The 22,400-nt window shown below is 48.6% G+C and overlaps 29 non-coding genes across 29 annotated transcripts; all 29 read right to left on the reverse strand.

Annotated features, from left to right (window-relative positions):
* Positions 1-207: 207 nt before the first annotated feature.
* On the reverse strand, positions 208-280 carry trnaf-gaa (transfer RNA phenylalanine (anticodon GAA)). Its single transcript has one exon. It is a non-coding gene; the product is annotated as a tRNA-Phe (tRNA).
* Positions 281-1,374: 1,094 nt separating this feature from the next.
* On the reverse strand, positions 1,375-1,447 carry trnaf-gaa (transfer RNA phenylalanine (anticodon GAA)). The gene has a single exon. It is a non-coding gene; the product is annotated as a tRNA-Phe (tRNA).
* A 703-nt stretch (positions 1,448-2,150) lies between these two features.
* Positions 2,151-2,223, reverse strand: trnaf-aaa (transfer RNA phenylalanine (anticodon AAA)). The gene has a single exon. It is a non-coding gene; the product is annotated as a tRNA-Phe (tRNA).
* Positions 2,224-3,311: 1,088 nt separating this feature from the next.
* Positions 3,312-3,384, reverse strand: trnaf-gaa (transfer RNA phenylalanine (anticodon GAA)). The gene has a single exon. It is a non-coding gene; the product is annotated as a tRNA-Phe (tRNA).
* A 312-nt stretch (positions 3,385-3,696) lies between these two features.
* On the reverse strand, positions 3,697-3,769 carry trnaf-gaa (transfer RNA phenylalanine (anticodon GAA)). Its single transcript has one exon. It is a non-coding gene; the product is annotated as a tRNA-Phe (tRNA).
* Positions 3,770-4,471: 702 nt separating this feature from the next.
* trnaf-gaa (transfer RNA phenylalanine (anticodon GAA)) lies at positions 4,472-4,544 on the reverse strand. Its single transcript has one exon. It is a non-coding gene; the product is annotated as a tRNA-Phe (tRNA).
* Positions 4,545-5,246: 702 nt separating this feature from the next.
* On the reverse strand, positions 5,247-5,319 carry trnaf-gaa (transfer RNA phenylalanine (anticodon GAA)). The gene has a single exon. It is a non-coding gene; the product is annotated as a tRNA-Phe (tRNA).
* Positions 5,320-6,411: 1,092 nt separating this feature from the next.
* On the reverse strand, positions 6,412-6,484 carry trnaf-gaa (transfer RNA phenylalanine (anticodon GAA)). The gene has a single exon. It is a non-coding gene; the product is annotated as a tRNA-Phe (tRNA).
* A 702-nt stretch (positions 6,485-7,186) lies between these two features.
* trnaf-gaa (transfer RNA phenylalanine (anticodon GAA)) lies at positions 7,187-7,259 on the reverse strand. Its single transcript has one exon. It is a non-coding gene; the product is annotated as a tRNA-Phe (tRNA).
* A 1,092-nt stretch (positions 7,260-8,351) lies between these two features.
* Positions 8,352-8,424, reverse strand: trnaf-gaa (transfer RNA phenylalanine (anticodon GAA)). The gene has a single exon. It is a non-coding gene; the product is annotated as a tRNA-Phe (tRNA).
* Positions 8,425-9,126: 702 nt separating this feature from the next.
* On the reverse strand, positions 9,127-9,199 carry trnaf-gaa (transfer RNA phenylalanine (anticodon GAA)). Its single transcript has one exon. It is a non-coding gene; the product is annotated as a tRNA-Phe (tRNA).
* A 707-nt stretch (positions 9,200-9,906) lies between these two features.
* Positions 9,907-9,979, reverse strand: trnaf-gaa (transfer RNA phenylalanine (anticodon GAA)). Its single transcript has one exon. It is a non-coding gene; the product is annotated as a tRNA-Phe (tRNA).
* Positions 9,980-10,291: 312 nt separating this feature from the next.
* Positions 10,292-10,364, reverse strand: trnal-uaa (transfer RNA leucine (anticodon UAA)). The gene has a single exon. It is a non-coding gene; the product is annotated as a tRNA-Leu (tRNA).
* Positions 10,365-11,449: 1,085 nt separating this feature from the next.
* Positions 11,450-11,522, reverse strand: trnaf-gaa (transfer RNA phenylalanine (anticodon GAA)). Its single transcript has one exon. It is a non-coding gene; the product is annotated as a tRNA-Phe (tRNA).
* Positions 11,523-11,835: 313 nt separating this feature from the next.
* Positions 11,836-11,908, reverse strand: trnaf-gaa (transfer RNA phenylalanine (anticodon GAA)). The gene has a single exon. It is a non-coding gene; the product is annotated as a tRNA-Phe (tRNA).
* Positions 11,909-12,221: 313 nt separating this feature from the next.
* Positions 12,222-12,294, reverse strand: trnaf-gaa (transfer RNA phenylalanine (anticodon GAA)). Its single transcript has one exon. It is a non-coding gene; the product is annotated as a tRNA-Phe (tRNA).
* A 313-nt stretch (positions 12,295-12,607) lies between these two features.
* On the reverse strand, positions 12,608-12,680 carry trnaf-gaa (transfer RNA phenylalanine (anticodon GAA)). Its single transcript has one exon. It is a non-coding gene; the product is annotated as a tRNA-Phe (tRNA).
* Positions 12,681-12,993: 313 nt separating this feature from the next.
* trnaf-gaa (transfer RNA phenylalanine (anticodon GAA)) lies at positions 12,994-13,066 on the reverse strand. The gene has a single exon. It is a non-coding gene; the product is annotated as a tRNA-Phe (tRNA).
* Positions 13,067-13,379: 313 nt separating this feature from the next.
* On the reverse strand, positions 13,380-13,452 carry trnaf-gaa (transfer RNA phenylalanine (anticodon GAA)). The gene has a single exon. It is a non-coding gene; the product is annotated as a tRNA-Phe (tRNA).
* A 703-nt stretch (positions 13,453-14,155) lies between these two features.
* Positions 14,156-14,228, reverse strand: trnaf-gaa (transfer RNA phenylalanine (anticodon GAA)). The gene has a single exon. It is a non-coding gene; the product is annotated as a tRNA-Phe (tRNA).
* A 313-nt stretch (positions 14,229-14,541) lies between these two features.
* On the reverse strand, positions 14,542-14,614 carry trnaf-gaa (transfer RNA phenylalanine (anticodon GAA)). The gene has a single exon. It is a non-coding gene; the product is annotated as a tRNA-Phe (tRNA).
* A 313-nt stretch (positions 14,615-14,927) lies between these two features.
* On the reverse strand, positions 14,928-15,000 carry trnaf-gaa (transfer RNA phenylalanine (anticodon GAA)). Its single transcript has one exon. It is a non-coding gene; the product is annotated as a tRNA-Phe (tRNA).
* A 313-nt stretch (positions 15,001-15,313) lies between these two features.
* On the reverse strand, positions 15,314-15,386 carry trnaf-gaa (transfer RNA phenylalanine (anticodon GAA)). Its single transcript has one exon. It is a non-coding gene; the product is annotated as a tRNA-Phe (tRNA).
* A 313-nt stretch (positions 15,387-15,699) lies between these two features.
* trnaf-gaa (transfer RNA phenylalanine (anticodon GAA)) lies at positions 15,700-15,772 on the reverse strand. Its single transcript has one exon. It is a non-coding gene; the product is annotated as a tRNA-Phe (tRNA).
* A 313-nt stretch (positions 15,773-16,085) lies between these two features.
* On the reverse strand, positions 16,086-16,158 carry trnaf-gaa (transfer RNA phenylalanine (anticodon GAA)). Its single transcript has one exon. It is a non-coding gene; the product is annotated as a tRNA-Phe (tRNA).
* Positions 16,159-16,857: 699 nt separating this feature from the next.
* Positions 16,858-16,930, reverse strand: trnaf-gaa (transfer RNA phenylalanine (anticodon GAA)). The gene has a single exon. It is a non-coding gene; the product is annotated as a tRNA-Phe (tRNA).
* A 1,089-nt stretch (positions 16,931-18,019) lies between these two features.
* Positions 18,020-18,092, reverse strand: trnaf-gaa (transfer RNA phenylalanine (anticodon GAA)). The gene has a single exon. It is a non-coding gene; the product is annotated as a tRNA-Phe (tRNA).
* Positions 18,093-19,953: 1,861 nt separating this feature from the next.
* On the reverse strand, positions 19,954-20,026 carry trnaf-gaa (transfer RNA phenylalanine (anticodon GAA)). Its single transcript has one exon. It is a non-coding gene; the product is annotated as a tRNA-Phe (tRNA).
* A 317-nt stretch (positions 20,027-20,343) lies between these two features.
* trnaf-gaa (transfer RNA phenylalanine (anticodon GAA)) lies at positions 20,344-20,416 on the reverse strand. Its single transcript has one exon. It is a non-coding gene; the product is annotated as a tRNA-Phe (tRNA).
* Between the last annotated feature and the right edge of the window lie 1,984 nt (positions 20,417-22,400).

A 22,400-nucleotide genomic window follows, 5' to 3' on the forward strand; every position in this document is an offset into this window, starting at 1 on the left:
CCAATGATGGAGGGGAAACACGGCCTACTGGTGCACTTCGCTGCGCTATCAGCTCCGATATTTAAAAGCGACAAGTTTATGCAGCAGGTCCCGTGTCACGCCTTTCTCTGACCAGTCAGTGGTCAGCAGTGTTTTGGCGTGACCTTTGAGAAAATGCACCGTCAATCACTTCCTTGAGTAGACTATACTCTGGAAACACCAAACCCTTGCCGAAACCCGGGATCGAACCAGGGACCTTTAGATCTTCAGTCTAACGCTCTCCCAACTGAGCTATTTCGGCACAAAGTCAACAGGCTGGTAGCAACAGGTAGCATGTCCAAGCCTTGCCACAGACGCGAGCAAGAAAGAAAAACATGTCCAAAAAGCTGTTAATGGAGTTTTGCGAGTTGCCCTATCATTTAATGATGGAGGGGAAACACAGCCTACTGGTGCACTTCGCTGCGCTATCAGCTCCGATATTTAAAAGCGACAAGTTTATGCAGCAGGTCCCGTGTCGCGCCTTTCTCTGACCAGTCAGTGGTCAGCAGTGTTTTGGCGTGACTTTTGAGAAAATGCACCGTCAACCACTTCCTTGAGTAGACTTTACTTTGGAAACACCAAACCCTTGCCGAAACCCGGGATTGAACCAGGGACCTTTAGATCTTCAGTCTAACACTCTCCCAACTGAGCTATTTCGGCATAGAACAGGCTGCAGTAGCATGTCCAAGCCTCGCCACAGACGCGAGCAAGAAAGAAAAACATGTCCAAAAAGCTGTTAATGGAGTTTTGCGAGTTGCCATATCATCCAATGATGGAGGGGAAACACGGCCTACTGGTGCACTTCGCTGCGCTATCAGCTCCGATATTTAAAAGCGACAAGTTTATGCAGCAGGTCCCGTGTCACGCCTTTCTCTGACCAGTCAGTGGTCAGCAGTGTTTTGGCGTGACCTTTGAGAAAATGCACCGTCAACCACTTCCTTGAGTAGACTTTACTTTGGAAACACCAAACCCTTGCAGAAACCCGGGATCGAACCAGGGACCTTTAGATCTTCAGTCTTACAATCTCCCAACTGAGCTATTTCGGCACAGAACAGGCTGCAGTAGCATGTCCAAGCCTTGCCAAAGACGCGAGCAAGAAAGAAAAACATGTCCAAAAAGCTGTTAATGGAGTTTTGCGAGTTGCCCTATCATTTAATGATGGAGGGGAAACACAGCCTACTGGTGCACTTCGCTGCGCTATCAGCTCCGATATTTAAAAGCGAAAGTTTATGCAGCAGGTCCCGTGTCGCGCCTTTCTCTGACCAATAAGGTCAGCAGTGTTTTGGCGTGACTTTTGAGAAAATGCACCGTCAACCACTTCCTTGAGTAGAGTGTACTTTGGAAACACCAAACCCTTGCCGAAACCCGGGATCGAACCAGGGACCTTTAGATCTTCAGTCTAACGCTCTCCCAACTGAGCTATTTCGGCACAAAGTCAACAGGCTGCAGTAGCATGTCCAAGCCTTGCCACAGACGCGAGCAAGAAAGAAAAACATGTCCAAAAAGCTGTTAATGGAGTTTTGCGAGTTGCCATATCATCCAATGATGGAGGGGAAACACAGCCTATTGGTGCACTTCGCTGCGCTATCAGCTCCGATATTTAAAAGCGACAAGTTTATGCAGCAACTCCCGTGTCACGCCTTTCTCTGACCAGTCAGTGGTCAGCAGTGTTTTGGCGTGACCTTTGAGAAATTGCACCGTCAACCACTTCCTTGAGTAGACTTTACTTTGGAAACACCAAACCCTTGCCGAAACCCGGGATTGAACCAGGGACCTTTAGATCTTCAGTCTAACACTCGCCCAACTGAGCTATTTCGGCACAGAACAGGCTGCAGTAGCATGTCCAAGCCTTGCCACAGACGCGAGCAAGAAAGAAAAACATGTCCAAAAAGCTGTTAATGGAGTTTTGCGAGTTGCCATATCATCCAATGATGGAGGGGAAACACGGCCTACTGGTGCACTTCGCTGCGCTATCAGCTCCGATATTTAAAAGCGACAAGTTTATGCAGCAGGTCCCGTGTCACGCCTTTCTCTGACCAGTCAGTGGTCAGCAGTGTTTTGGCGTGACCTTTGAGAAAATGCACCGTCAACCACTTCCTTGAGTAGACTGTACTTTGGAAACACCAAATCCTTGCCGAAACCCGGGATCGAACCAGGGACCTTTAGATCTTTAGTCTAACACTCTCCCAACTGAGCTATTTCGGCACAGAACAGGCTGTGGTAGCTTGTCCAATCCGTGCCACAGACGCGGGCAAGAAAGAAAAACATGTCCAAAAAGCTGTTAATGGAGTTTTGCGAGTTGCGTATCATCCAATGATGGAGGGGAAACACGGCCTACTGGTGCACTTCGCTGCGCTATCAGCTCCGATATTTAAAAGCGACAAGTTTATGCAGCAGGTCCCGTGTCACGCCTTTCTCTGACCAGTCAGTGGTCAGCAGTGTTTTGGCGTGACCTTTGAGAAAATGCACCGTCAATCACTTCCTTGAGTAGACTATACTCTGGAAACACCAAAGCCTTGCCGAAACCCGGGATTGAACCAGGGACCTTTAGATCTTCAGTCTAACACTCTCCCAACTGAGCTATTTCGGCACAGAACAGGCTGCAGTAGCATGTCCAAGCCTTGCCACAGACGCGAGCAAGAAAGAAAAACATGTCCAAAAAGCTGTTAATGGAGTTTTGCGAGTTGCCATATCATCCAATGATGGAGGGGAAACACAGCCTACTGGTGCACTTCGCTGCGCTATCAGCTCCGATATTTAAAAGCGACAAGTTTATGCAGCAGGTCCCGTGTCACACCTTTCTCTGACCAGTCAGTGGTCAGCAGTGTTTTGGCGTGACCTTTGAGAAAATGCACCGTCAATCACTTCCTTGAGTAGACTATACTCTGGAAACACCAAACCCCTGCCGAAACCCGGGATCGAACCAGGGACCTTTAGATCTTCAGTCTAACACTCTCCCAACTGAGCTATTTCGGCACAAAGTCAACAGGCTGCAGTAGCATGTCCAAGCCTTGCCACAGACGCGAGCAAGAAAGAAAAACATGTCCAAAAAGCTGTTAATGGAGTTTTGCGAGTTGCCCTATCATTTAATGATGGAGGGGAAACACAGCCTACTGGTGCACTTCGCTGCGCTATCAGCTCCGATATTTAAAAGCGACAAGTTTATGCAGCAGGTCCCGTGTCGCGCCTTTCTCTGACCAGTCAATGGTCAGCAGTGTTTTGGCGTGACTTTTGAGAAAATGCACCGTCAACCACTTCCTTGAATAGAGTGTACTTTGGAAACACCAAACCCTTGCCGAAACCCGGGATCGAACCAGGGACCTTTAGATCTTCAGTCTAACGCTCTCCCAACTGAGCTATTTCGGCACAGAACAGGCTGCAGTAGCATGTCCAAGCCTTGCCACAGACGCGAGCAAGAAAGAAAAACATGTCCAAAAAGCTGTTAATGGAGTTTTGCGAGTTGCCCTATCATTTAATGATGGAGGGGAAACAGAGTCTACTGGTGCACTTCGCTGCGCTATCAGCTCCAATATTTAAAAGCGAAAGTTTATGCAGCAGGTCCCGTGTCGCGCCTTTCTCTGACCAGTCAATGGTCAGCAGTGTTTTGGCGTGACTTTTGAGAAAATGCACCGTCAACCACTTCCTTGAGTAGAGTGTACTTTGGAAACACCAAACCCTTGCCGAAACCCGGGATCGAACCAGGGACCTTTAGATCTTCAGTCTAACGCTCTCCCAACTGAGCTATTTCGGCACAAAGTCAACAGGCTGCAGTAGCATGTCCAAGCCTTGCCACAGACGCGAGCAAGAAAGAAAAACATGTCCAAAAAGCTGTTAATGGAGTTTTGCGAGTTGCCATATCATCCAATGATGGAGGGGAAACACAGCCTATTGGTGCACTTCGCTGCGCTATCAGCTCCAATATTTAAAAGCGACAAGTTTATGCAGCAGCTCCCGTGTCACGCCTTTCTCTGACCAGTCAGTGGTCAGCAGTGTTTTGGCGTGACCTTTGAGAAAATGCACCGTCAACCACTTCCTTGAGTAGACTTTACTTTGGAAACACCAAACCCTTGCCGAAACCCGGGATTGAACCAGGGACCTTTAGATCTTCAGTCTAACACTCGCCCAACTGAGCTATTTCGGCACAGAACAGGCTGCAGTAGCATGTCCAAGCCTTGCCACAGACGCGAGCAAGAAAGAAAAACATGTCCAAAAAGCTGTTAATGGAGTTTTGCGAGTTGCCCTATCATTTAATGATGGAGGGGAAACAGAGTCTACTGGTGCACTTCGCTGCGCTATCAGCTCCGATATTTAAAAGCGAAAGTTTATGCAGCAGGTCCCGTGTCGCGCCTTTCTCTGACCAGTCAATGGTCATCAGTGTTTTGGCGTGACTTTTGAGAAAATGCACCGTCAACCACTTCCTTGAGTAGAGTGTACTTTGGAAACACCAAACCCTTGCCGAAACCCGGGATCGAACCAGGGACCTTTAGATCTTCAGTCTAACGCTCTCCCAACTGAGCTATTTCGGCACAAAGTCAACAGGCTGCAGTAGCATGTCCAAGCCTTGCCACAGACGCGAGCAAGAAAGAAAAACATGTCCAAAAAGCTGTTAATGGAGTTTTGCGAGTTGCCCTATCATTTAATGATGGAGGGGAAACACAGCCTACTGGTGCACTTCGCTGCGCTATCAGCTCCGATATTTAAAAGCGACAAGTTTATGCAGCAGGTCCCGTGTCGCGCCTTTCTCTGACCAGTCAATGGTCAGCAGTGTTTTGGCGTGACTTTTGAGAAAATGCACCGTCAACCACTTCCTTGAATAGAGTGTACTTTGGAAACACCAAACCCTTGCCGAAACCCGGGATCGAACCAGGGACCTTTAGATCTTCAGCCTAACGCTCTCCCAACTGAGCTATTTCGGCACAGAACAGGCTGCAGTAGCATGTCCAAGCCTTGCCACAGACGCGAGCAAGAAAGAAAAACATGTCCAAAAAGCTGTTAATGGAGTTTTGCGAGTTGCCCTATCATTTAATGATGGAGGGGAAACAGAGTCTACTGGTGCACTTCGCTGCGCTATCAGCTCCGATATTTAAAAGCGAAAGTTTATGCAGCAGGTCCCGTGTCGCGCCTTTCTCTGACCAGTCAATGGTCATCAGTGTTTTGGCGTGACTTTTGAGAAAATGCACCGTCAATAACTTCCTTGAGTAGACTATACTCTGGAAACACCAAACCCTTGCCGAAACCCGGGATCGAACCAGGGACCTTTAGATCTTCAGTCTAACGCTCTCCCAACTGAGCTATTTCGGCACAAAGTCAACAGGCTGCAGTAGCATGTCCAAGCCTTGCCACAGACGCGAGCAAGAAAGAAAAACATGTCCAAAAAGCTGTTAATGGAGTTTTGCGAGTTGCCATATCATCCAATGATGGAGGGGAAACACAGCCTACTGGTGCACTTCGCTGCGCTATCAGCTCCGATATTTAAAAGCGACAAGTTTATGCAGCAGGTCCCGTGTCACGCCTTTCTCTGACCAGTCAGTGGTCAGCAGTGTTTTGGCGTGACCTTTGAGAAAATGCACCGTCAATCACTTCCTTGAGTAGACTATACTCTGGAAACACCAAACCCCTGCCGAAACCCGGGATCGAACCAGGGACCTTTAGATCTTCAGTCTAACACTCTCCCAACTGAGCTATTTCGGCACAAAGTCAACAGGCTGCAGTAGCATGTCCAAGCCTTGCCACAGACGCGAGCAAGAAAGAAAAACATGTCCAAAAAGCTGTTAATGGAGTTTTGCGAGTTGCCATATCATCCAATGATGGAGGGGAAACACAGCCTATTGGTGCACTTCGCTGCGCTATCAGCTCCAATATTTAAAAGCGACAAGTTTATGCAGCAGCTCCCGTGTCACGCCTTTCTCTGACCAGTCAGTGGTCAGCAGTGTTTTGGCGTGACCTTTGAGAAAATGCACCGTCAACCACTTCCTTGAGTAGACTTTACTTTGGAAACACCAAACCCTTGCCGAAACCCGGGATTGAACCAGGGACCTTTAGATCTTCAGTCTAACACTCGCCCAACTGAGCTATTTCGGCACAGAACAGGCTGCAGTAGCATGTCCAAGCCTTGCCACAGACGCGAGCAAGAAAGAAAAACATGTCCAAAAAGCTGTTAATGGAGTTTTGCGAGTTGCCCTATCATTTAATGATGGAGGGGAAACAGAGTCTACTGGTGCACTTCGCTGCGCTATCAGCTCCGATATTTAAAAGCGAAAGTTTATGCAGCAGGTCCCGTGTCGCGCCTTTCTCTGACCAGTCAATGGTCATCAGTGTTTTGGCGTGACTTTTGAGAAAATGCACCGTCAACCACTTCCTTGAGTAGAGTGTACTTTGGAAACACCAAACCCTTGCCGAAACCCGGGATCGAACCAGGGACCTTTAGATCTTCAGTCTAACGCTCTCCCAACTGAGCTATTTCGGCACAAAGTCAACAGGCTGCAGTAGCATGTCCAAGCCTTGCCACAGACGCGAGCAAGAAAGAAAAACATGTCCAAAGAGCTGTTAATGGAGTTTTGCGAGTTGCCCTATCATTTAATGATGGAGGGGAAACACAGCCTACTGGTGCACTTCGCTGCGCTATCAGCTCCGATATTTAAAAGCGACAAGTTTATGCAGCAGGTCCCGTGTCGCGCCTTTCTCTGACCAGTCAATGGTCAGCAGTGTTTTGGCGTGACTTTTGAGAAAATGCACCGTCAACCACTTCCTTGAATAGAGTGTACTTTGGAAACACCAAACCCTTGCCGAAACCCGGGATCGAACCAGGGACCTTTAGATCTTCAGCCTAACGCTCTCCCAACTGAGCTATTTCGGCACAGAACAGGCTGCAGTAGCATGTCCAAGCCTTGCCACAGACGCGAGCAAGAAAGAAAAACATGTCCAAAAAGCTGTTAATGGAGTTTTGCGAGTTGCCCTATCATTTAATGATGGAGGGGAAACAGAGTCTACTGGTGCACTTCGCTGCGCTATCAGCTCCGATATTTAAAAGCGAAAGTTTATGCAGCAGGTCCCGTGTCGCGCCTTTCTCTGACCAGTCAATGGTCATCAGTGTTTTGGCGTGACTTTTGAGAAAATGCACCGTCAATCACTTCCTTGAGTAGACTATACTCTGGAAACACCAAACCCTTGCCGAAACCCGGGATCGAACCAGGGACCTTTAGATCTTCAGTCTAACGCTCTCCCAACTGAGCTATTTCGGCACAAAGTCAACAGGCTGCAGTAGCATGTCCAAGCCTTGCCACAGACGCGAGCAAGAAAGAAAAACATGTCCAAAAAGCTGTTAATGGAGTTTTGCGAGTTGCCATATCATCCAATGATGGAGGGGAAACACAGCCTACTGGTGCACTTCGCTGCGCTATCAGCTCCGATATTTAAAAGCGACAAGTTTATGCAGCAGGTCCCGTGTCACGCCTTTCTCTGACCAGTCAGTGGTCAGCAGTGTTTTGGCGTGACCTTTGAGAAAATGCACCGTCAATCACTTCCTTGAGTAGACTATACTCTGGAAACACCAAACCCCTGCCGAAACCCGTGATCGAACCAGGGACCTTTAGATCTTCAGTCTAACACTCTCCCAACTGAGCTATTTCGGCACAAAGTCAACAGGCTGCAGTAGCATGTCCAAGCCTTGCCACAGACGCGAGCAAGAAAGAAAAACATGTCCAAAAAGCTGTTAATGGAGTTTTGCGAGTTGCCATATCATCCAATGATGGAGGGGAAACACAGCCTATTGGTGCACTTCGCTGCGCTATCAGCTCCAATATTTAAAAGCGACAAGTTTATGCAGCAGCTCCCGTGTCACGCCTTTCTCTGACCAGTCAGTGGTCAGCAGTGTTTTGGCGTGACCTTTGAGAAAATGCACCGTCAACCACTTCCTTGAGTAGACTTTACTTTGGAAACACCAAACCCTTGCCGAAACCCGGGATTGAACCAGGGACCTTTAGATCTTCAGTCTAACACTCGCCCAACTGAGCTATTTCGGCACAGAACAGGCTGCAGTAGCATGTCCAAGCCTTGCCACAGACGCGAGCAAGAAAGAAAAACATGTCCAAAAAGCTGTTAATGGAGTTTTGCGAGTTGCCCTATCATTTAATGATGGAGGGGAAACAGAGTCTACTGGTGCACTTCGCTGCGCTATCAGCTCCGATATTTAAAAGCGAAAGTTTATGCAGCAGGTCCCGTGTCGCGCCTTTCTCTGACCAGTCAATGGTCATCAGTGTTTTGGCGTGACTTTTGAGAAAATGCACCGTCAACCACTTCCTTGAGTAGAGTGTACTTTGGAAACACCAAACCCTTGCCGAAACCCGGGATCGAACCAGGGACCTTTAGATCTTCAGTCTAACGCTCTCCCAACTGAGCTATTTCGGCACAAAGTCAACAGGCTGCAGTAGCATGTCCAAGCCTTGCCACAGACGCGAGCAAGAAAGAAAAACATGTCCAAAAAGCTGTTAATGGAGTTTTGCGAGTTGCCCTATCATTTAATGATGGAGGGGAAACACAGCCTACTGGTGCACTTCGCTGCGCTATCAGCTCCGATATTTAAAAGCGACAAGTTTATGCAGCAGGTCCCGTGTCGCGCCTTTCTCTGACCAGTCAATGGTCAGCAGTGTTTTGGCGTGACTTTTGAGAAAATGCACCGTCAACCACTTCCTTGAATAGAGTGTACTTTGGAAACACCAAACCCTTGCCGAAACCCGGGATCGAACCAGGGACCTTTAGATCTTCAGCCTAACGCTCTCCCAACTGAGCTATTTCGGCACAGAACAGGCTGCAGTAGCATGTCCAAGCCTTGCCACAGACGCGAGCAAGAAAGAAAAACATGTCCAAAAAGCTGTTAATGGAGTTTTGCGAGTTGCCCTATCATTTAATGATGGAGGGGAAACAGAGTCTACTGGTGCACTTCGCTGCGCTATCAGCTCCGATATTTAAAAGCGAAAGTTTATGCAGCAGGTCCCGTGTCGCGCCTTTCTCTGACCAGTCAATGGTCATCAGTGTTTTGGCGTGACTTTTGAGAAAATGCACCGTCAATCACTTCCTTGAGTAGACTATACTCTGGAAACACCAAACCCTTGCCGAAACCCGGGATCGAACCAGGGACCTTTAGATCTTCAGTCTAACGCTCTCCCAACTGAGCTATTTCGGCACAAAGTCAACAGGCTGCAGTAGCATGTCCAAGCCTTGCCACAGACGCGAGCAAGAAAGAAAAACATGTCCAAAAAGCTGTTAATGGAGTTTTGCGAGTTGCCATATCATCCAATGATGGAGGGGAAACACAGCCTACTGGTGCACTTCGCTGCGCTATCAGCTCCGATATTTAAAAGCGACAAGTTTATGCAGCAGGTCCCGTGTCACGCCTTTCTCTGACCAGTCAGTGGTCAGCAGTGTTTTGGCGTGACCTTTGAGAAAATGCACCGTCAATCACTTCCTTGAGTAGACTATACTCTGGAAACACCAAACCCCTGCCGAAACCCGGGATCGAACCAGGGACCTTTAGATCTTCAGTCTAACACTCTCCCAACTGAGCTATTTCGGCACAAAGTCAACAGGCTGCAGTAGCATGTCCAAGCCTTGCCACAGACGCGAGCAAGAAAGAAAAACATGTCCAAAAAGCTGTTAATGGAGTTTTGCGAGTTGCCCTATCATTTAATGATGGAGGGGAAACACAACCTACTGGTGCACTTCGCTGCGCTATCAGCTCCGATATTTAAAAGCGACAAGTTTATGCAGCAGGTCCCGTGTCGCGCCTTTCTCTGACCAGTCAATGGTCAGCAGTGTTTTGGCGTGACTTTTGAGAAAATGCACCGTCAACCACTTCCTTGAATAGAGTGTACTTTGGAAACACCAAACCCTTGCCGAAACCCGGGATCGAACCAGGGACCTTTAGATCTTCAGTCTAACGCTCTCCCAACTGAGCTATTTCGGCACAGAACAGGCTGCAGTAGCATGTCCAAGCCTTGCCACAGACGCGAGCAAGAAAGAAAAACATGTCCAAAAAGCTGTTAATGGAGTTTTGCGAGTTGCCATATCATCCAATGATGGAGGGGAAACACAGCCTATTGGTGCACTTCGCTGCGCTATCAGCTCCGATATTTAAAAGCGAAAGTTTATGCAGCAGCTCCCGTGTCACGCCTTTCTCTGACCAGTCAATGGTCAGCAGTGTTTTGGCGTGACTTTTGAGAAAATGCACCGTCAACCACTTCCTTGAGTAGACCGCACTTTGGAAACGCCAAAGCCTTGCCGAACCCCGGGATCGAACCATGGAGCTTTAGATCTTAAGTCTAACGCTCTCCTAACTGAGCTATTTCGGCACAGAACAGGCTACAGTAGCATGTCCAAGCCTTGCCACAGACGCGAGCAAGAAAGAAAAACATGTCCAAAAAGCTGTTAATGGAGTTTTGCGAGTTGCCATATCATCCAATGATGGAGGGGAAACACGGCCTACTGGTGCACTTCGCTGCGGTATCAGCTCCGATATTTAAAAGCGACAAGTTTATGCAGCAGGTCCCGTGTCACGCCTTTCTCTGACCAGTCAGTGGTCAGCAGTGTTTTGGCGTGACCTTTGAGAAAATGCACCGTCAACCACTTCCTTGAGTAGACTTTACTTTGGAAACACCAAACCCTTGCCGAAACCCGGGATCGAACCAGGGACCTTTAGATCTTCAGTCTAACACTCTCCCAACTGAGCTATTTCGGCACAGAACAGGCTGCAGTAGCATGTCCAACCCTTGCCACAGACGCGAGCAAGAAAGAAAAACATGTCCAAAAAGCTGTTAATGGAGTTTTGCGAGTTGCCCTATCATCCAATGATGGAGGGGAAACACAGCCTACTGGTGCACTTCGCTGCGCTATCAGCTCCGATATTTAAAAGCGACAAGTTTATGCAGCAGGTCCCGTGTCACGCCTTTCTCTGACCAGTCAGTGGTCAGCAGTGTTTTGGCGTGACCTTTGAGAAAATGCACCGTCAATCACTTCCTTGAGTAGACTATACTCTGGAAACACCAAACCCCTGCCGAAACCCGGGATCGAACCAGGGACCTTTAGATCTTCAGTCTAACACTCTCCCAACTGAGCTATTTCGGCACAGAACAGGCTGCAGTAGCATGTCCAACCCTTGCCACAGACGCGAGCAAGAAAGAAAAACATGTCCAAAAAGCTGTTAATGGAGTTTTGCGAGTTGCCATATCATCCAATGATGGAGGGGAAACACAGCCTACTGGTGCACTTCGCTGTGCTATCAGCTCCGATATTTAAAAGCGACAAGTTTATGCAGCAGGTCCCGTGTCGCGCCTTTCTCTGACCAGTCAATGGTCAGCAGTGTTTTGGCGTGACTTTTGAGAAAATGCACCGTCAACCACTTCCTTGAATAGAGTGTACTTTGGAAACACCAAACCCTTGCCGAAACCCGGGATTGAACCAGGGACCTTTAGATCTTCAGTCTAACGCTCTCCCAACTGAGCTATTTCGGCACAGAACAGGCTGCAGTAGCATGTCCAAGCCTTGCCACAGACGCGAGCAAGAAAGAAAAACATGTCCAAAAAGCTGTTAATGGAGTTTTGCGAGTTGCCATATCATCCAATGATGGAGGGGAAACACGGCCTACTGGTGCACTTCGCTGCGCTATCAGCTCCGATATTTAAAAGCGACAAGTTTATGCAGCAGGTCCCGTGTCACGCCTTTCTCTGACCAGTCAGTGGTCAGCAGTGTTTTGGCGTGACCTTTGAGAAAATGCACCGTCAATCACTTCCTTGAGTAGACTATACTCTGGAAACACCAAAGCCTTGCCGAAACCCGGGATTGAACCAGGGACCTTTAGATCTTCAGTCTAACGCTCTCCCAACTGAGCTATTTCGGCACAGAACAGGCTGCAGTAGCATGTCCAAGCCTTGCCACAGACGCGAGCAAGAAAGAAAAACATGTCCAAAAAGCTGTTAATGGAGTTTTACGAGTTGCCATATCATCCAATGATGGAGGGGAAACACGGCCTACTGGTGCACTTCGCTGCGGTATCAGCTCCGATATTTAAAAGCGACAAGTTTATGCAGCAGATCCCGTGTCACGCCTTTCTCTGACCAGTCAGTGGTCAGCAGTGTTTTGGCGTGACCTTTGAGAAAATGCACCATCAATCATTTCATTGAGTAGACTATACTCTGGAAACACCAAAGCCTTGCCGAAACCCGGGATTGAACCAGGGACCTTTAGATCTTCAGTCTAACGCTCTCCCAACTGAGCTATTTCGGCACAGAACAGGCTGCAGTAGCATGTCCAAGCCTTGCCACAGACGCGAGCAAGAAAGAAAAACATGTCCAAAAAGCTGTTAATGGAGTTTTGCGAGTTGCCATACCATCCAATGATGGAGGGGAAACACGGCCTACTGGTGCACTTCGCTGCGCTATCAGCTCCGATATTTAAAAGCGACAAGTTTATGCAGCAGCTCCCGTGTCACGCCTTTCTCTGACCAGTCAGTGGTCAGCAGTGTTTTGGCGTGACCTTTGAGAAAATGCACCGTCAATCACTTCCTTGAGTAGACTATACTCTGGAAACACCAAAGCCTTGCCGAAACCCGGGATTGAACCAGGGACCTTTAGATCTTCAGTCTAACGCTCTCCCAACTGAGCTATTTCGGCACAGAACAGGCTGCAGTAGCATGTCCAAGCCTTGCCACAGACGCGAGCAAGAAAGAAAAACATGTCCAAAAAGCTGTTAATGGAGTTTTGCGAGTTGCCATATCATCCAATGATGGAGGGGAAACACGGCCTACTGGTGCACTTCGCTGCGCTATCAGCTCCGATATTTAAAAGCGACAAGTTTATGCAGCAGGTCCCGTGTCACGCCTTTCTCTGACCAGTCAGTGGTCAGCAGTGTTTTGGCGTGACCTTTGAGAAAATGCACCGTCAATCACTTCCTTGAGTAGACTATACTCTGGAAACACCAAAGCCTTGCCGAAACCCGGGATTGAACCAGGGACCTTTAGATCTTCAGTCTAACGCTCTCCCAACTGAGCTATTTCGGCACAGAACAGGCTGCAGTAGCATGTCCAAGCCTTGCCACAGACGCGAGCAAGAAAGAAAAACATGTCCAAAAAGCTGTTAATGGAGTTTTGCGAGTTGCCATACCATCCAATGATGGAGGGGAAACACGGCCTACTGGTGCACTTCGCTGCGCTATCAGCTCCGATATTTAAAAGCGACAAGTTTATGCAGCAGGTCCCGTGTCACGCCTTTCTCTGACCAGTCAGTGGTCAGCAGTGTTTTGGCATGACCGTTGAGAAAATGCACCGTCAATCACTTCCTTGAGTAGACTTTACTCTGGAAACACCAAAGCCTTGCCGAAACCCGGGATTGAACCAGGGACCTTTAGATCTTCAGTCTAACGCTCTCCCAACTGAGCTATTTCGGCACAAAGTCAACAGGCTGCAGTAGCATGTCCAAGCCTTGCCACAGACGCGAGCAAGAAAGAAAAACATGTCCAAAAAGCTGTTAATGGAGTTTTGCGAGTTGCCATATCATCCAATGATGGAGGGGAAACACAGCCTATTGGTGCACTTCGCTGCGCTATCAGCTCCGATATTTAAAAGCGACAAGTTTATGCAGCAGCTCCCGTGTCACGCCTTTCTCTGACCAGTCAATGGTCAGCAGTGTTTTGGCGTGACTTTTGAGAAAATGCACCGTCAAACACTTCCTTGAGTAGACCGCACTTTGGAAACGCCAAAGCCTTGCCGAACCCCGGGATCGAACCAGGGACCTTTAGATCTTCAGTCTAACGCTCTCCCAACTGAGCTATTTCGGCACAGAACAGGCTGCAGTAGCATGTCCAAGCCTTGCCACAGACGCGAGCAAGAAAGAAAAACATGTTCAAAAAGCTGTTAATGGAGTTTTGCGAGTTGCCCTATCATTTAATGATGGAGGGGAAACACGGCCTACTGGTGCACTTCGCTGCGCTATCAGCTCCGATATTTAAAAGCGACAAGTTTATGCAGCAGGTCCCGTGTCACGCCTTTCTCTGACCAGTCAGTGGTCAGCAGTGTTTTGGCGTGACCTTTGAGAAAATGCACCGTCAACCACTTCCTTGAGTAGACTTTACTTTGGAAACACCAAACCCTTGCCGAAACCCGGGATCGAACCAGGGACCTTTAGATCTTCAGTCTAACGCTCTCCCAACTGAGCTATTTCGGCACAGAACAGGCTGCAGTAGCATGTCCAAGCCTTGCCACAGACGCGAGCAAGAAAGAAAAACATGTCCAAAAAGCTGTTAATGGAGTTTTGCGAGTTGCCATATCATCCAATGATGGAGGGGAAACACGGCCTACTGGTGCACTTCGCTGCGCTATCAGCTCCGATATTTAAAAGCGACAAGTTTATGCAGCAGGTCCCGTGTCACGCCTTTCTCTGACCAGTCAGTGGTCAGCAGTGTTTTGGCGTGACCTTTGAGAAAATGCACCGTCAATCACTTCCTTGAGTAGACTATACTCTGGAAACACCAAAGCCTTGCCGAAACCCGGGATTGAACCAGGGACCTTTAGATCTTCAGTCTAACGCTCTCCCAACTGAGCTATTTCGGCACAGAACAGGCTGCAGTAGCATGTCCAAGCCTTGCCACAGACGCGAGCAAGAAAGAAAAACATGTCCAAAAAGCTGTTAATGGAGTTTTACGAGTTGCCATATCATCCAATGATGGAGGGGAAACACGGCCTACTGGTGCACTTCGCTGCGGTATCAGCTCCGATATTTAAAAGCGACAAGTTTATGCAGCAGATCCCGTGTCACGCCTTTCTCTGACCAGTCAGTGGTCAGCAGTGTTTTGGCGTGACCTTTGAGAAAATGCACCATCAATCATTTCATTGAGTAGACTATACTCTGGAAACACCAAAGCCTTGCCGAAACCCGGGATTGAACCAGGGACCTTTAGATCTTCAGTCTAACGCTCTCCCAACTGAGCTATTTCGGCACAGAACAGGCTGCAGTAGCATGTCCAAGCCTTGCCACAGACGCGAGCAAGAAAGAAAAACATGTCCAAAAAGCTGTTAATGGAGTTTTACGAGTTGCCATATCATCCAATGATGGAGGGGAAACACGGCCTACTGGTGCACTTCGCTGCGGTATCAGCTCCGATATTTAAAAGCGACAAGTTTATGCAGCAGCTCCCGTGTCACGCCTTTCTCTGACCAGTCAGTGGTCAGCAGTGTTTTGGCGTGACCTTTGAGAAAATGCACCGTCAATCACTTCCTTGAGTAGACTATACTCTGGAAACACCAAAGCCTTGCCGAAACCCGGGATTGAACCAGGGACCTTTAGATCTTCAGTCTAACGCTCTCCCAACTGAGCTATTTCGGCACAGAACAGGCTGCAGTAGCATGTCCAAGCCTTGCCACAGACGCGAGCAAGAAAGAAAAACATGTCCAAAAAGCTGTTAATGGAGTTTTGCGAGTTGCCATATCATCCAATGATGGAGGGGAAACACGGCCTACTGGTGCACTTCGCTGCGCTATCAGCTCCGATATTTAAAAGCGACAAGTTTATGCAGCAGGTCCCGTGTCACGCCTTTCTCTGACCAGTCAGTGGTCAGCAGTGTTTTGGCGTGACCTTTGAGAAAATGCACCGTCAATCACTTCCTTGAGTAGACTATACTCTGGAAACACCAAAGCCTTGCCGAAACCCGGGATTGAACCAGGGACCTTTAGATCTTCAGTCTAACGCTCTCCCAACTGAGCTATTTCGGCACAGAACAGGCTGCAGTAGCATGTCCAAGCCTTGCCACAGACGCGAGCAAGAAAGAAAAACATGTCCAAAAAGCTGTTAATGGAGTTTTGCGAGTTGCCATACCATCCAATGATGGAGGGGAAACACGGCCTACTGGTGCACTTCGCTGCGCTATCAGCTCCGATATTTAAAAGCGACAAGTTTATGCAGCAGCTCCCGTGTCACGCCTTTCTCTGACCAGTCAGTGGTCAGCAGTGTTTTGGCGTGACCTTTGAGAAAATGCACCGTCAATCACTTCCTTGAGTAGACTATACTCTGGAAACACCAAAGCCTTGCCGAAACCCGGGATTGAACCAGGGACCTTTAGATCTTCAGTCTAACGCTCTCCCAACTGAGCTATTTCGGCACAGAACAGGCTGCAGTAGCATGTCCAAGCCTTGCCACAGACGCGAGCAAGAAAGAAAAACATGTCCAAAAAGCTGTTAATGGAGTTTTGCGAGTTGCCATATCATCCAATGATGGAGGGGAAACACGGCCTACTGGTGCACTTCGCTGCGCTATCAGCTCCGATATTTAAAAGCGACAAGTTTATGCAGCAGGTCCCGTGTCACGCCTTTCTCTGACCAGTCAGTGGTCAGCAGTGTTTTGGCGTGACCTTTGAGAAAATGCACCGTCAATCACTTCCTTGAGTAGACTATACTCTGGAAACACCAAAGCCTTGCCGAAACCCGGGATTGAACCAGGGACCTTTAGATCTTCAGTCTAACGTTCTCCCAACTGAGCTATTTCGGCACAGAACAGGCTGCAGTAGCATGTCCAAGCCTTGCCACAGACGCGAGCAAGAAAGAAAAACATGTCCAAAAAGCTGTTAATGGAGTTTTGCGAGTTGCCATACCATCCAATGATGGAGGGGAAACACGGCCTACTGGTGCACTTCGCTGCGCTATCAGCTCCGATATTTAAAAGCGACAAGTTTATGCAGCAGGTCCCGTGTCACGCCTTTCTCTGACCAGTCAGTGGTCAGCAGTGTTTTGGCATGACCGTTGAGAAAATGCACCGTCAATCACTTCCTTGAGTAGACTTTACTCTGGAAACACCAAAGCCTTGCCGAAACCCGGGATTGAACCAGGGACCTTTAGATCTTCAGTCTAACGCTCTCCCAACTGAGCTATTTCGGCACAAAGTCAACAGGCTGCAGTAGCATGTCCAAGCCTTGCCACAGACGCGAGCAAGAAAGAAAAACATGTCCAAAAAGCTGTTAATGGAGTTTTGCGAGTTGCCATATCATCCAATGATGGAGGGGAAACACAGCCTATTGGTGCACTTCGCTGCGCTATCAGCTCCGATATTTAAAAGCGACAAGTTTATGCAGCAGCTCCCGTGTCACGCCTTTCTCTGACCAGTCAATGGTCAGCAGTGTTTTGGCGTGACTTTTGAGAAAATGCACCGTCAAACACTTCCTTGAGTAGACCGCACTTTGGAAACGCCAAAGCCTTGCCGAACCCCGGGATCGAACCAGGGACCTTTAGATCTTCAGTCTAACGCTCTCCCAACTGAGCTATTTCGGCACAGAACAGGCTGCAGTAGCATGTCCAAGCCTTGCCACAGACGCGAGCAAGAAAGAAAAACATGTTCAAAAAGCTGTTAATGGAGTTTTGCGAGTTGCCCTATCATTTAATGATGGAGGGGAAACACGGCCTACTGGTGCACTTCGCTGCGCTATCAGCTCCGATATTTAAAAGCGACAAGTTTATGCAGCAGGTCCCGTGTCACGCCATTCTCTGACCAGTCAGTGGTCAGCAGTGTTTTGGCGTGACCTTTGAGAAAATGCACCGTCAACCACTTCCTTGAGTAGACTTTACTTTGGAAACACCAAACCCTTGCCGAAACCCGGGATCGAACCAGGGACCTTTAGATCTTCAGTCTAACACTCTCCCAACTGAGCTATTTCGGCACAGAACAGGCTGTAGTAGCATGTCCAAGCCTTGCCACAGACGCGAGCAAGAAAGAAAAACATGTCCAAAAAGCTGTTAATGGAGTTTTGCGAGTTGCCATATCATCCAATGATGGAGGGGAAACACAGCCTATTGGTGCACTTCGCTGCGCTATCAGCTCCAATATTTAAAAGCGACAAGTTTATGCAGCAGCTCCCGTGTCACGCCTTTCTCTGACCAGTCAATGGTCAGCAGTGTTTTGGCATGACCGTTGAGAAAATGCACCGTCAATCACTTCCTTGAGTAGACTTTACTCTGGAAACACCAAAGCCTTGCCGAAACCCGGGATTGAACCAGGGACCTTTAGATCTTCAGTCTAACGCTCTCCCAACTGAGCTATTTCGGCACAGAACAGGCTGCAGTAGCATGTCCAAGCCTTGCCACAGACGCGAGCAAGAAAGAAAAACATGTCCAAAAAGCTGTTAATGGAGTTTTGCGAGTTGCCATACCATCCAATGATGGAGGGGAAACACGGCCTACTGGTGCACTTCGCTGCGCTATCAGCTCCGATATTTAAAAGCGACAAGTTTATGCAGCAGGTCCCGTGTCACGCCTTTCTCTGACCAGTCAGTGGTCAGCAGTGTTTTGGCATGACTTTTGAGAAAATGCACCGTCAAACACTTCCTTGAGTAGACCGCACTTTGGAAACGCCAAAGCCTTGCCGAACCCCGGGATCGAACCAGGGACCTTTAGATCTTCAGTCTAACGCTCTCCCAACTGAGCTATTTCGGCACAAAGTCAACAGGCTGCAGTAGCATGTCCAAGCCTTGCCACAGACGCGAGCAAGAAAGAAAAACATGTCCAAAAAGCTGTTAATGGAGTTTTGCGAGTTGCCATATCATCCAATGATGGAGGGGAAACACAGCCTATTGGTGCACTTCGCTGCGCTATCAGCTCCGATATTTAAAAGCGACAAGTTTATGCAGCAGCTCCCGTGTCACGCCTTTCTCTGACCAGTCAATGGTCAGCAGTGTTTTGGCGTGACTTTTGAGAAAATGCACCGTCAAACACTTCCTTGAGTAGACCGCACTTTGGAAACGCCAAAGCCTTGCCGAACCCCGGGATCGAACCAGGGACCTTTAGATCTTCAGTCTAACGCTCTCCCAACTGAGCTATTTCGGCAAAGAACAGGCTGCAGTAGCATGTCCAAGCCTTGCCACAGACGCGAGCAAGAAAGAAAAACATGTTCAAAAAGCTGTTAATGGAGTTTTGCGAGTTGCCCTATCATTTAATGATGGAGGGGAAACACGGCCTACTGGTGCACTTCGCTGCGCTATCAGCTCCGATATTTAAAAGCGACAAGTTTATGCAGCAGGTCCCGTGTCACGCCATTCTCTGACCAGTCAGTGGTCAGCAGTGTTTTGGCGTGACCTTTGAGAAAATGCACCGTCAACCACTTCCTTGAGTAGACTTTACTTTGGAAACACCAAACCCTTGCCGAAACCCGGGATCGAACCAGGGACCTTTAGATCTTCAGTCTAACACTCTCCCAACTGAGCTATTTCGGCACAGAACAGGCTGCAGTAGCATGTCCAACCCTTGCCACAGACGCGAGCAAGAAAGAAAAACATGTCCAAAAAGCTGTTAATGGAGTTTTGCGAGTTGCCATATCATCCAATGATGGAGGGGAAACACGGCCTACTGGTGCACTTCGCTGCGCTATCAGCTCCGATATTTAAAAGCGACAAGTTTATGCAGCAGGTCCCGTGTCACGCCTTTCTCTGACCAGTCAGTGGTCAGCAGTGTTTTGGCGTGACCTTTGAGAAAATGCACCGTCAACCACTTCCTTGAGTAGACTTTACTTTGGAAACACCAAACCCTTGCCGAAACCCGGGATCGAACCAGGGACCTTTAGATCTTCAGTCTAACACTCTCCCAACTGAGCTATTTCGGCACAGAACAGGCTGCAGTAGCATGTCCAAGCCTTGCCACAGACGCGAGCAAGAAAGAAAAACATGTCCAAAAAGCTGTTAATGGAGTTTTGCGAGTTGCCATATCATCCAATGATGGAGGGGAAACACAGCCTACTGGTGCACTTCGCTGCGCTATCAGCTCCGATATTTAAAAGCGACAAGTTTATGCAGCAGGTCCCGTGTCACGCCTTTCTCTGACCAGTCAGTGGTCAGCAGTGTTTTGGCGTGACCTTTGAGAAAATGCACCGTCAATCACTTCCTTGAGTAGACTATACTCTGGAAACACCAAACCCCTGCCGAAACCCGGAATCGAACCAGGGACCTTTAGATCTTCAGTCTAACACTCTCCCAACTGAGCTATTTCGGCACAAAGTCAACAGGCTGCAGTAGCATGTCCAAGCCTTGCCACAGACGCGAGCAAGAAAGAAAAACATGTCCAAAAAGCTGTTAATGGAGTTTTGCGAGTTGCCCTATCATTTAATGATGGAGGGGAAACACAGCCTACTGGTGCACTTCGCTGCGCTATCAGCTCCGATATTTAAAAGCGACAAGTTTATGCAGCAGGTCCCGTGTCGCGCCTTTCTCTGACCAGTCAATGGTCAGCAGTGTTTTGGCGTGACTTTTGAGAAAATGCACCGTCAACCACTTCCTTGAATAGAGTGTACTTTGGAAACACCAAACCCTTGCCGAAACCCGGGATCGAACCAGGGACCTTTAGATCTTCAGTCTAACGCTCTCCCAACTGAGCTATTTCGGCACAGAACAGGCTGCAGTAGCATGTCCAAGCCTTGCCACAGACGCGAGCAAGAAAGAAAAACATGTCCAAAAAGCTGTTAATGGAGTTTTGCGAGTTGCCATATCATCCAATGATGGAGGGGAAACACGGCCTACTGGTGCACTTCGCTGCGCTATCAGCTCCGATATTTAAAAGCGACAAGTTTATGCAGCAGGTCCCGTGTCACGCCTTTCTCTGACCAGTCAGTGGTCAGCAGTGTTTTGGCGTGACCTTTGAGAAAATGCACCGTCAATCACTTCCTTGAGTAGACTATACTCTGGAAACACCAAAGCCTTGCCGAACCCCGGGATTGAACCAGGGACCTTTAGATCTTCAGTCTAACGCTCTCCCAACTGAGCTATTTCGGCACAGAACAGGCTGCAGTAGCATGTCCAAGCCTTGCCACAGACGCGAGCAAGAAAGAAAAACATGTCCAAAAAGCTGTTAATGGAGTTTTACGAGTTGCCATATCATCCAATGATGGAGGGGAAACACAGCCTATTGGTGCACTTCGCTGCGCTATCAGCTCCGATATTTAAAAGCGACAAGTTTATGCAGCAGCTCCCGTGTCACGCCTTTCTCTGACCAGTCAATGGTCAGCAGTGTTTTGGCGTGACTTTTGAGAAAATGCACCGTCAAACACTTCCTTGAGTAGACCGCACTTTGGAAACGCCAAAGCCTTGCCGAACCCCGGGATCGAACCAGGGACCTTTAGATCTTCAGTCTAACGCTCTCCCAACTGAGCTATTTCGGCACAGAACAGGCTGCAGTAGCATGTCCAAGCCTTGCCACAGACGCGAGCAAGAAAGAAAAACATGTTCAAAAAGCTGTTAATGGAGTTTTGCGAGTTGCCCTATCATTTAATGATGGAGGGGAAACACGGCCTACTGGTGCACTTCGCTGCGCTATCAGCTCCGATATTTAAAAGCGACAAGTTTATGCAGCAGGTCCCGTGTCACGCCTTTCTCTGACCAGTCAGTGGTCAGCAGTGTTTTGGCGTGACCTTTGAGAAAATGCACCGTCAATCACTTCCTTGAGTAGACTATACTCTGGAAACACCAAAGCCTTGCCGAACCCCGGGATTGAACCAGGGACCTTTAGATCTTCAGTCTAACGCTCTCCCAACTGAGCTATTTCGGCACAGAACAGGCTGCAGTAGCATGTCCAAGCCTTGCCACAGACGCGAGCAAGAAAGAAAAACATGTCCAAAAAGCTGTTAATGGAGTTTTACGAGTTGCCATATCATCCAATGATGGAGGGGAAACACAGCCTATTGGTGCACTTCGCTGCGCTATCAGCTCCGATATTTAAAAGCGACAAGTTTATGCAGCAGCTCCCGTGTCACGCCTTTCTCTGACCAGTCAATGGTCAGCAGTGTTTTGGCGTGACTTTTGAGAAAATGCACCGTCAAACACTTCCTTGAGTAGACCGCACTTTGGAAACGCCAAAGCCTTGCCGAACCCCGGGATCGAACCAGGGACCTTTAGATCTTCAGTCTAACGCTCTCCCAACTGAGCTATTTCGGCACAGAACAGGCTGCAGTAGCATGTCCAAGCCTTGCCACAGACGCGAGCAAGAAAGAAAAACATGTTCAAAAAGCTGTTAATGGAGTTTTGCGAGTTGCCCTATCATTTAATGATGGAGGGGAAACACGGCCTACTGGTGCACTTCGCTGCGCTATCAGCTCCGATATTTAAAAGCGACAAGTTTATGCAGCAGGTCCCGTGTCACGCCATTCTCTGACCAGTCAGTGGTCAGCAGTGTTTTGGCGTGACCTTTGAGAAAATGCACCGTCAACCACTTCCTTGAGTAGACTTTACTTTGGAAACACCAAACCCTTGCCGAAACCCGGGATCGAACCAGGGACCTTTAGATCTTCAGTCTAACACTCTCCCAACTGAGCTATTTCGGCACAGAACAGGCTGCAGTAGCATGTCCAACCCTTGCCACAGACGCGAGCAAGAAA

This window comes from Hypomesus nipponensis, chromosome 7 (assembly GCF_054491055.1).
Source record: "Hypomesus nipponensis isolate SF chromosome 7, ASM5449105v1, whole genome shotgun sequence".
NCBI classification, from domain to species: domain Eukaryota; kingdom Metazoa; phylum Chordata; class Actinopteri; order Osmeriformes; family Osmeridae; genus Hypomesus; species Hypomesus nipponensis.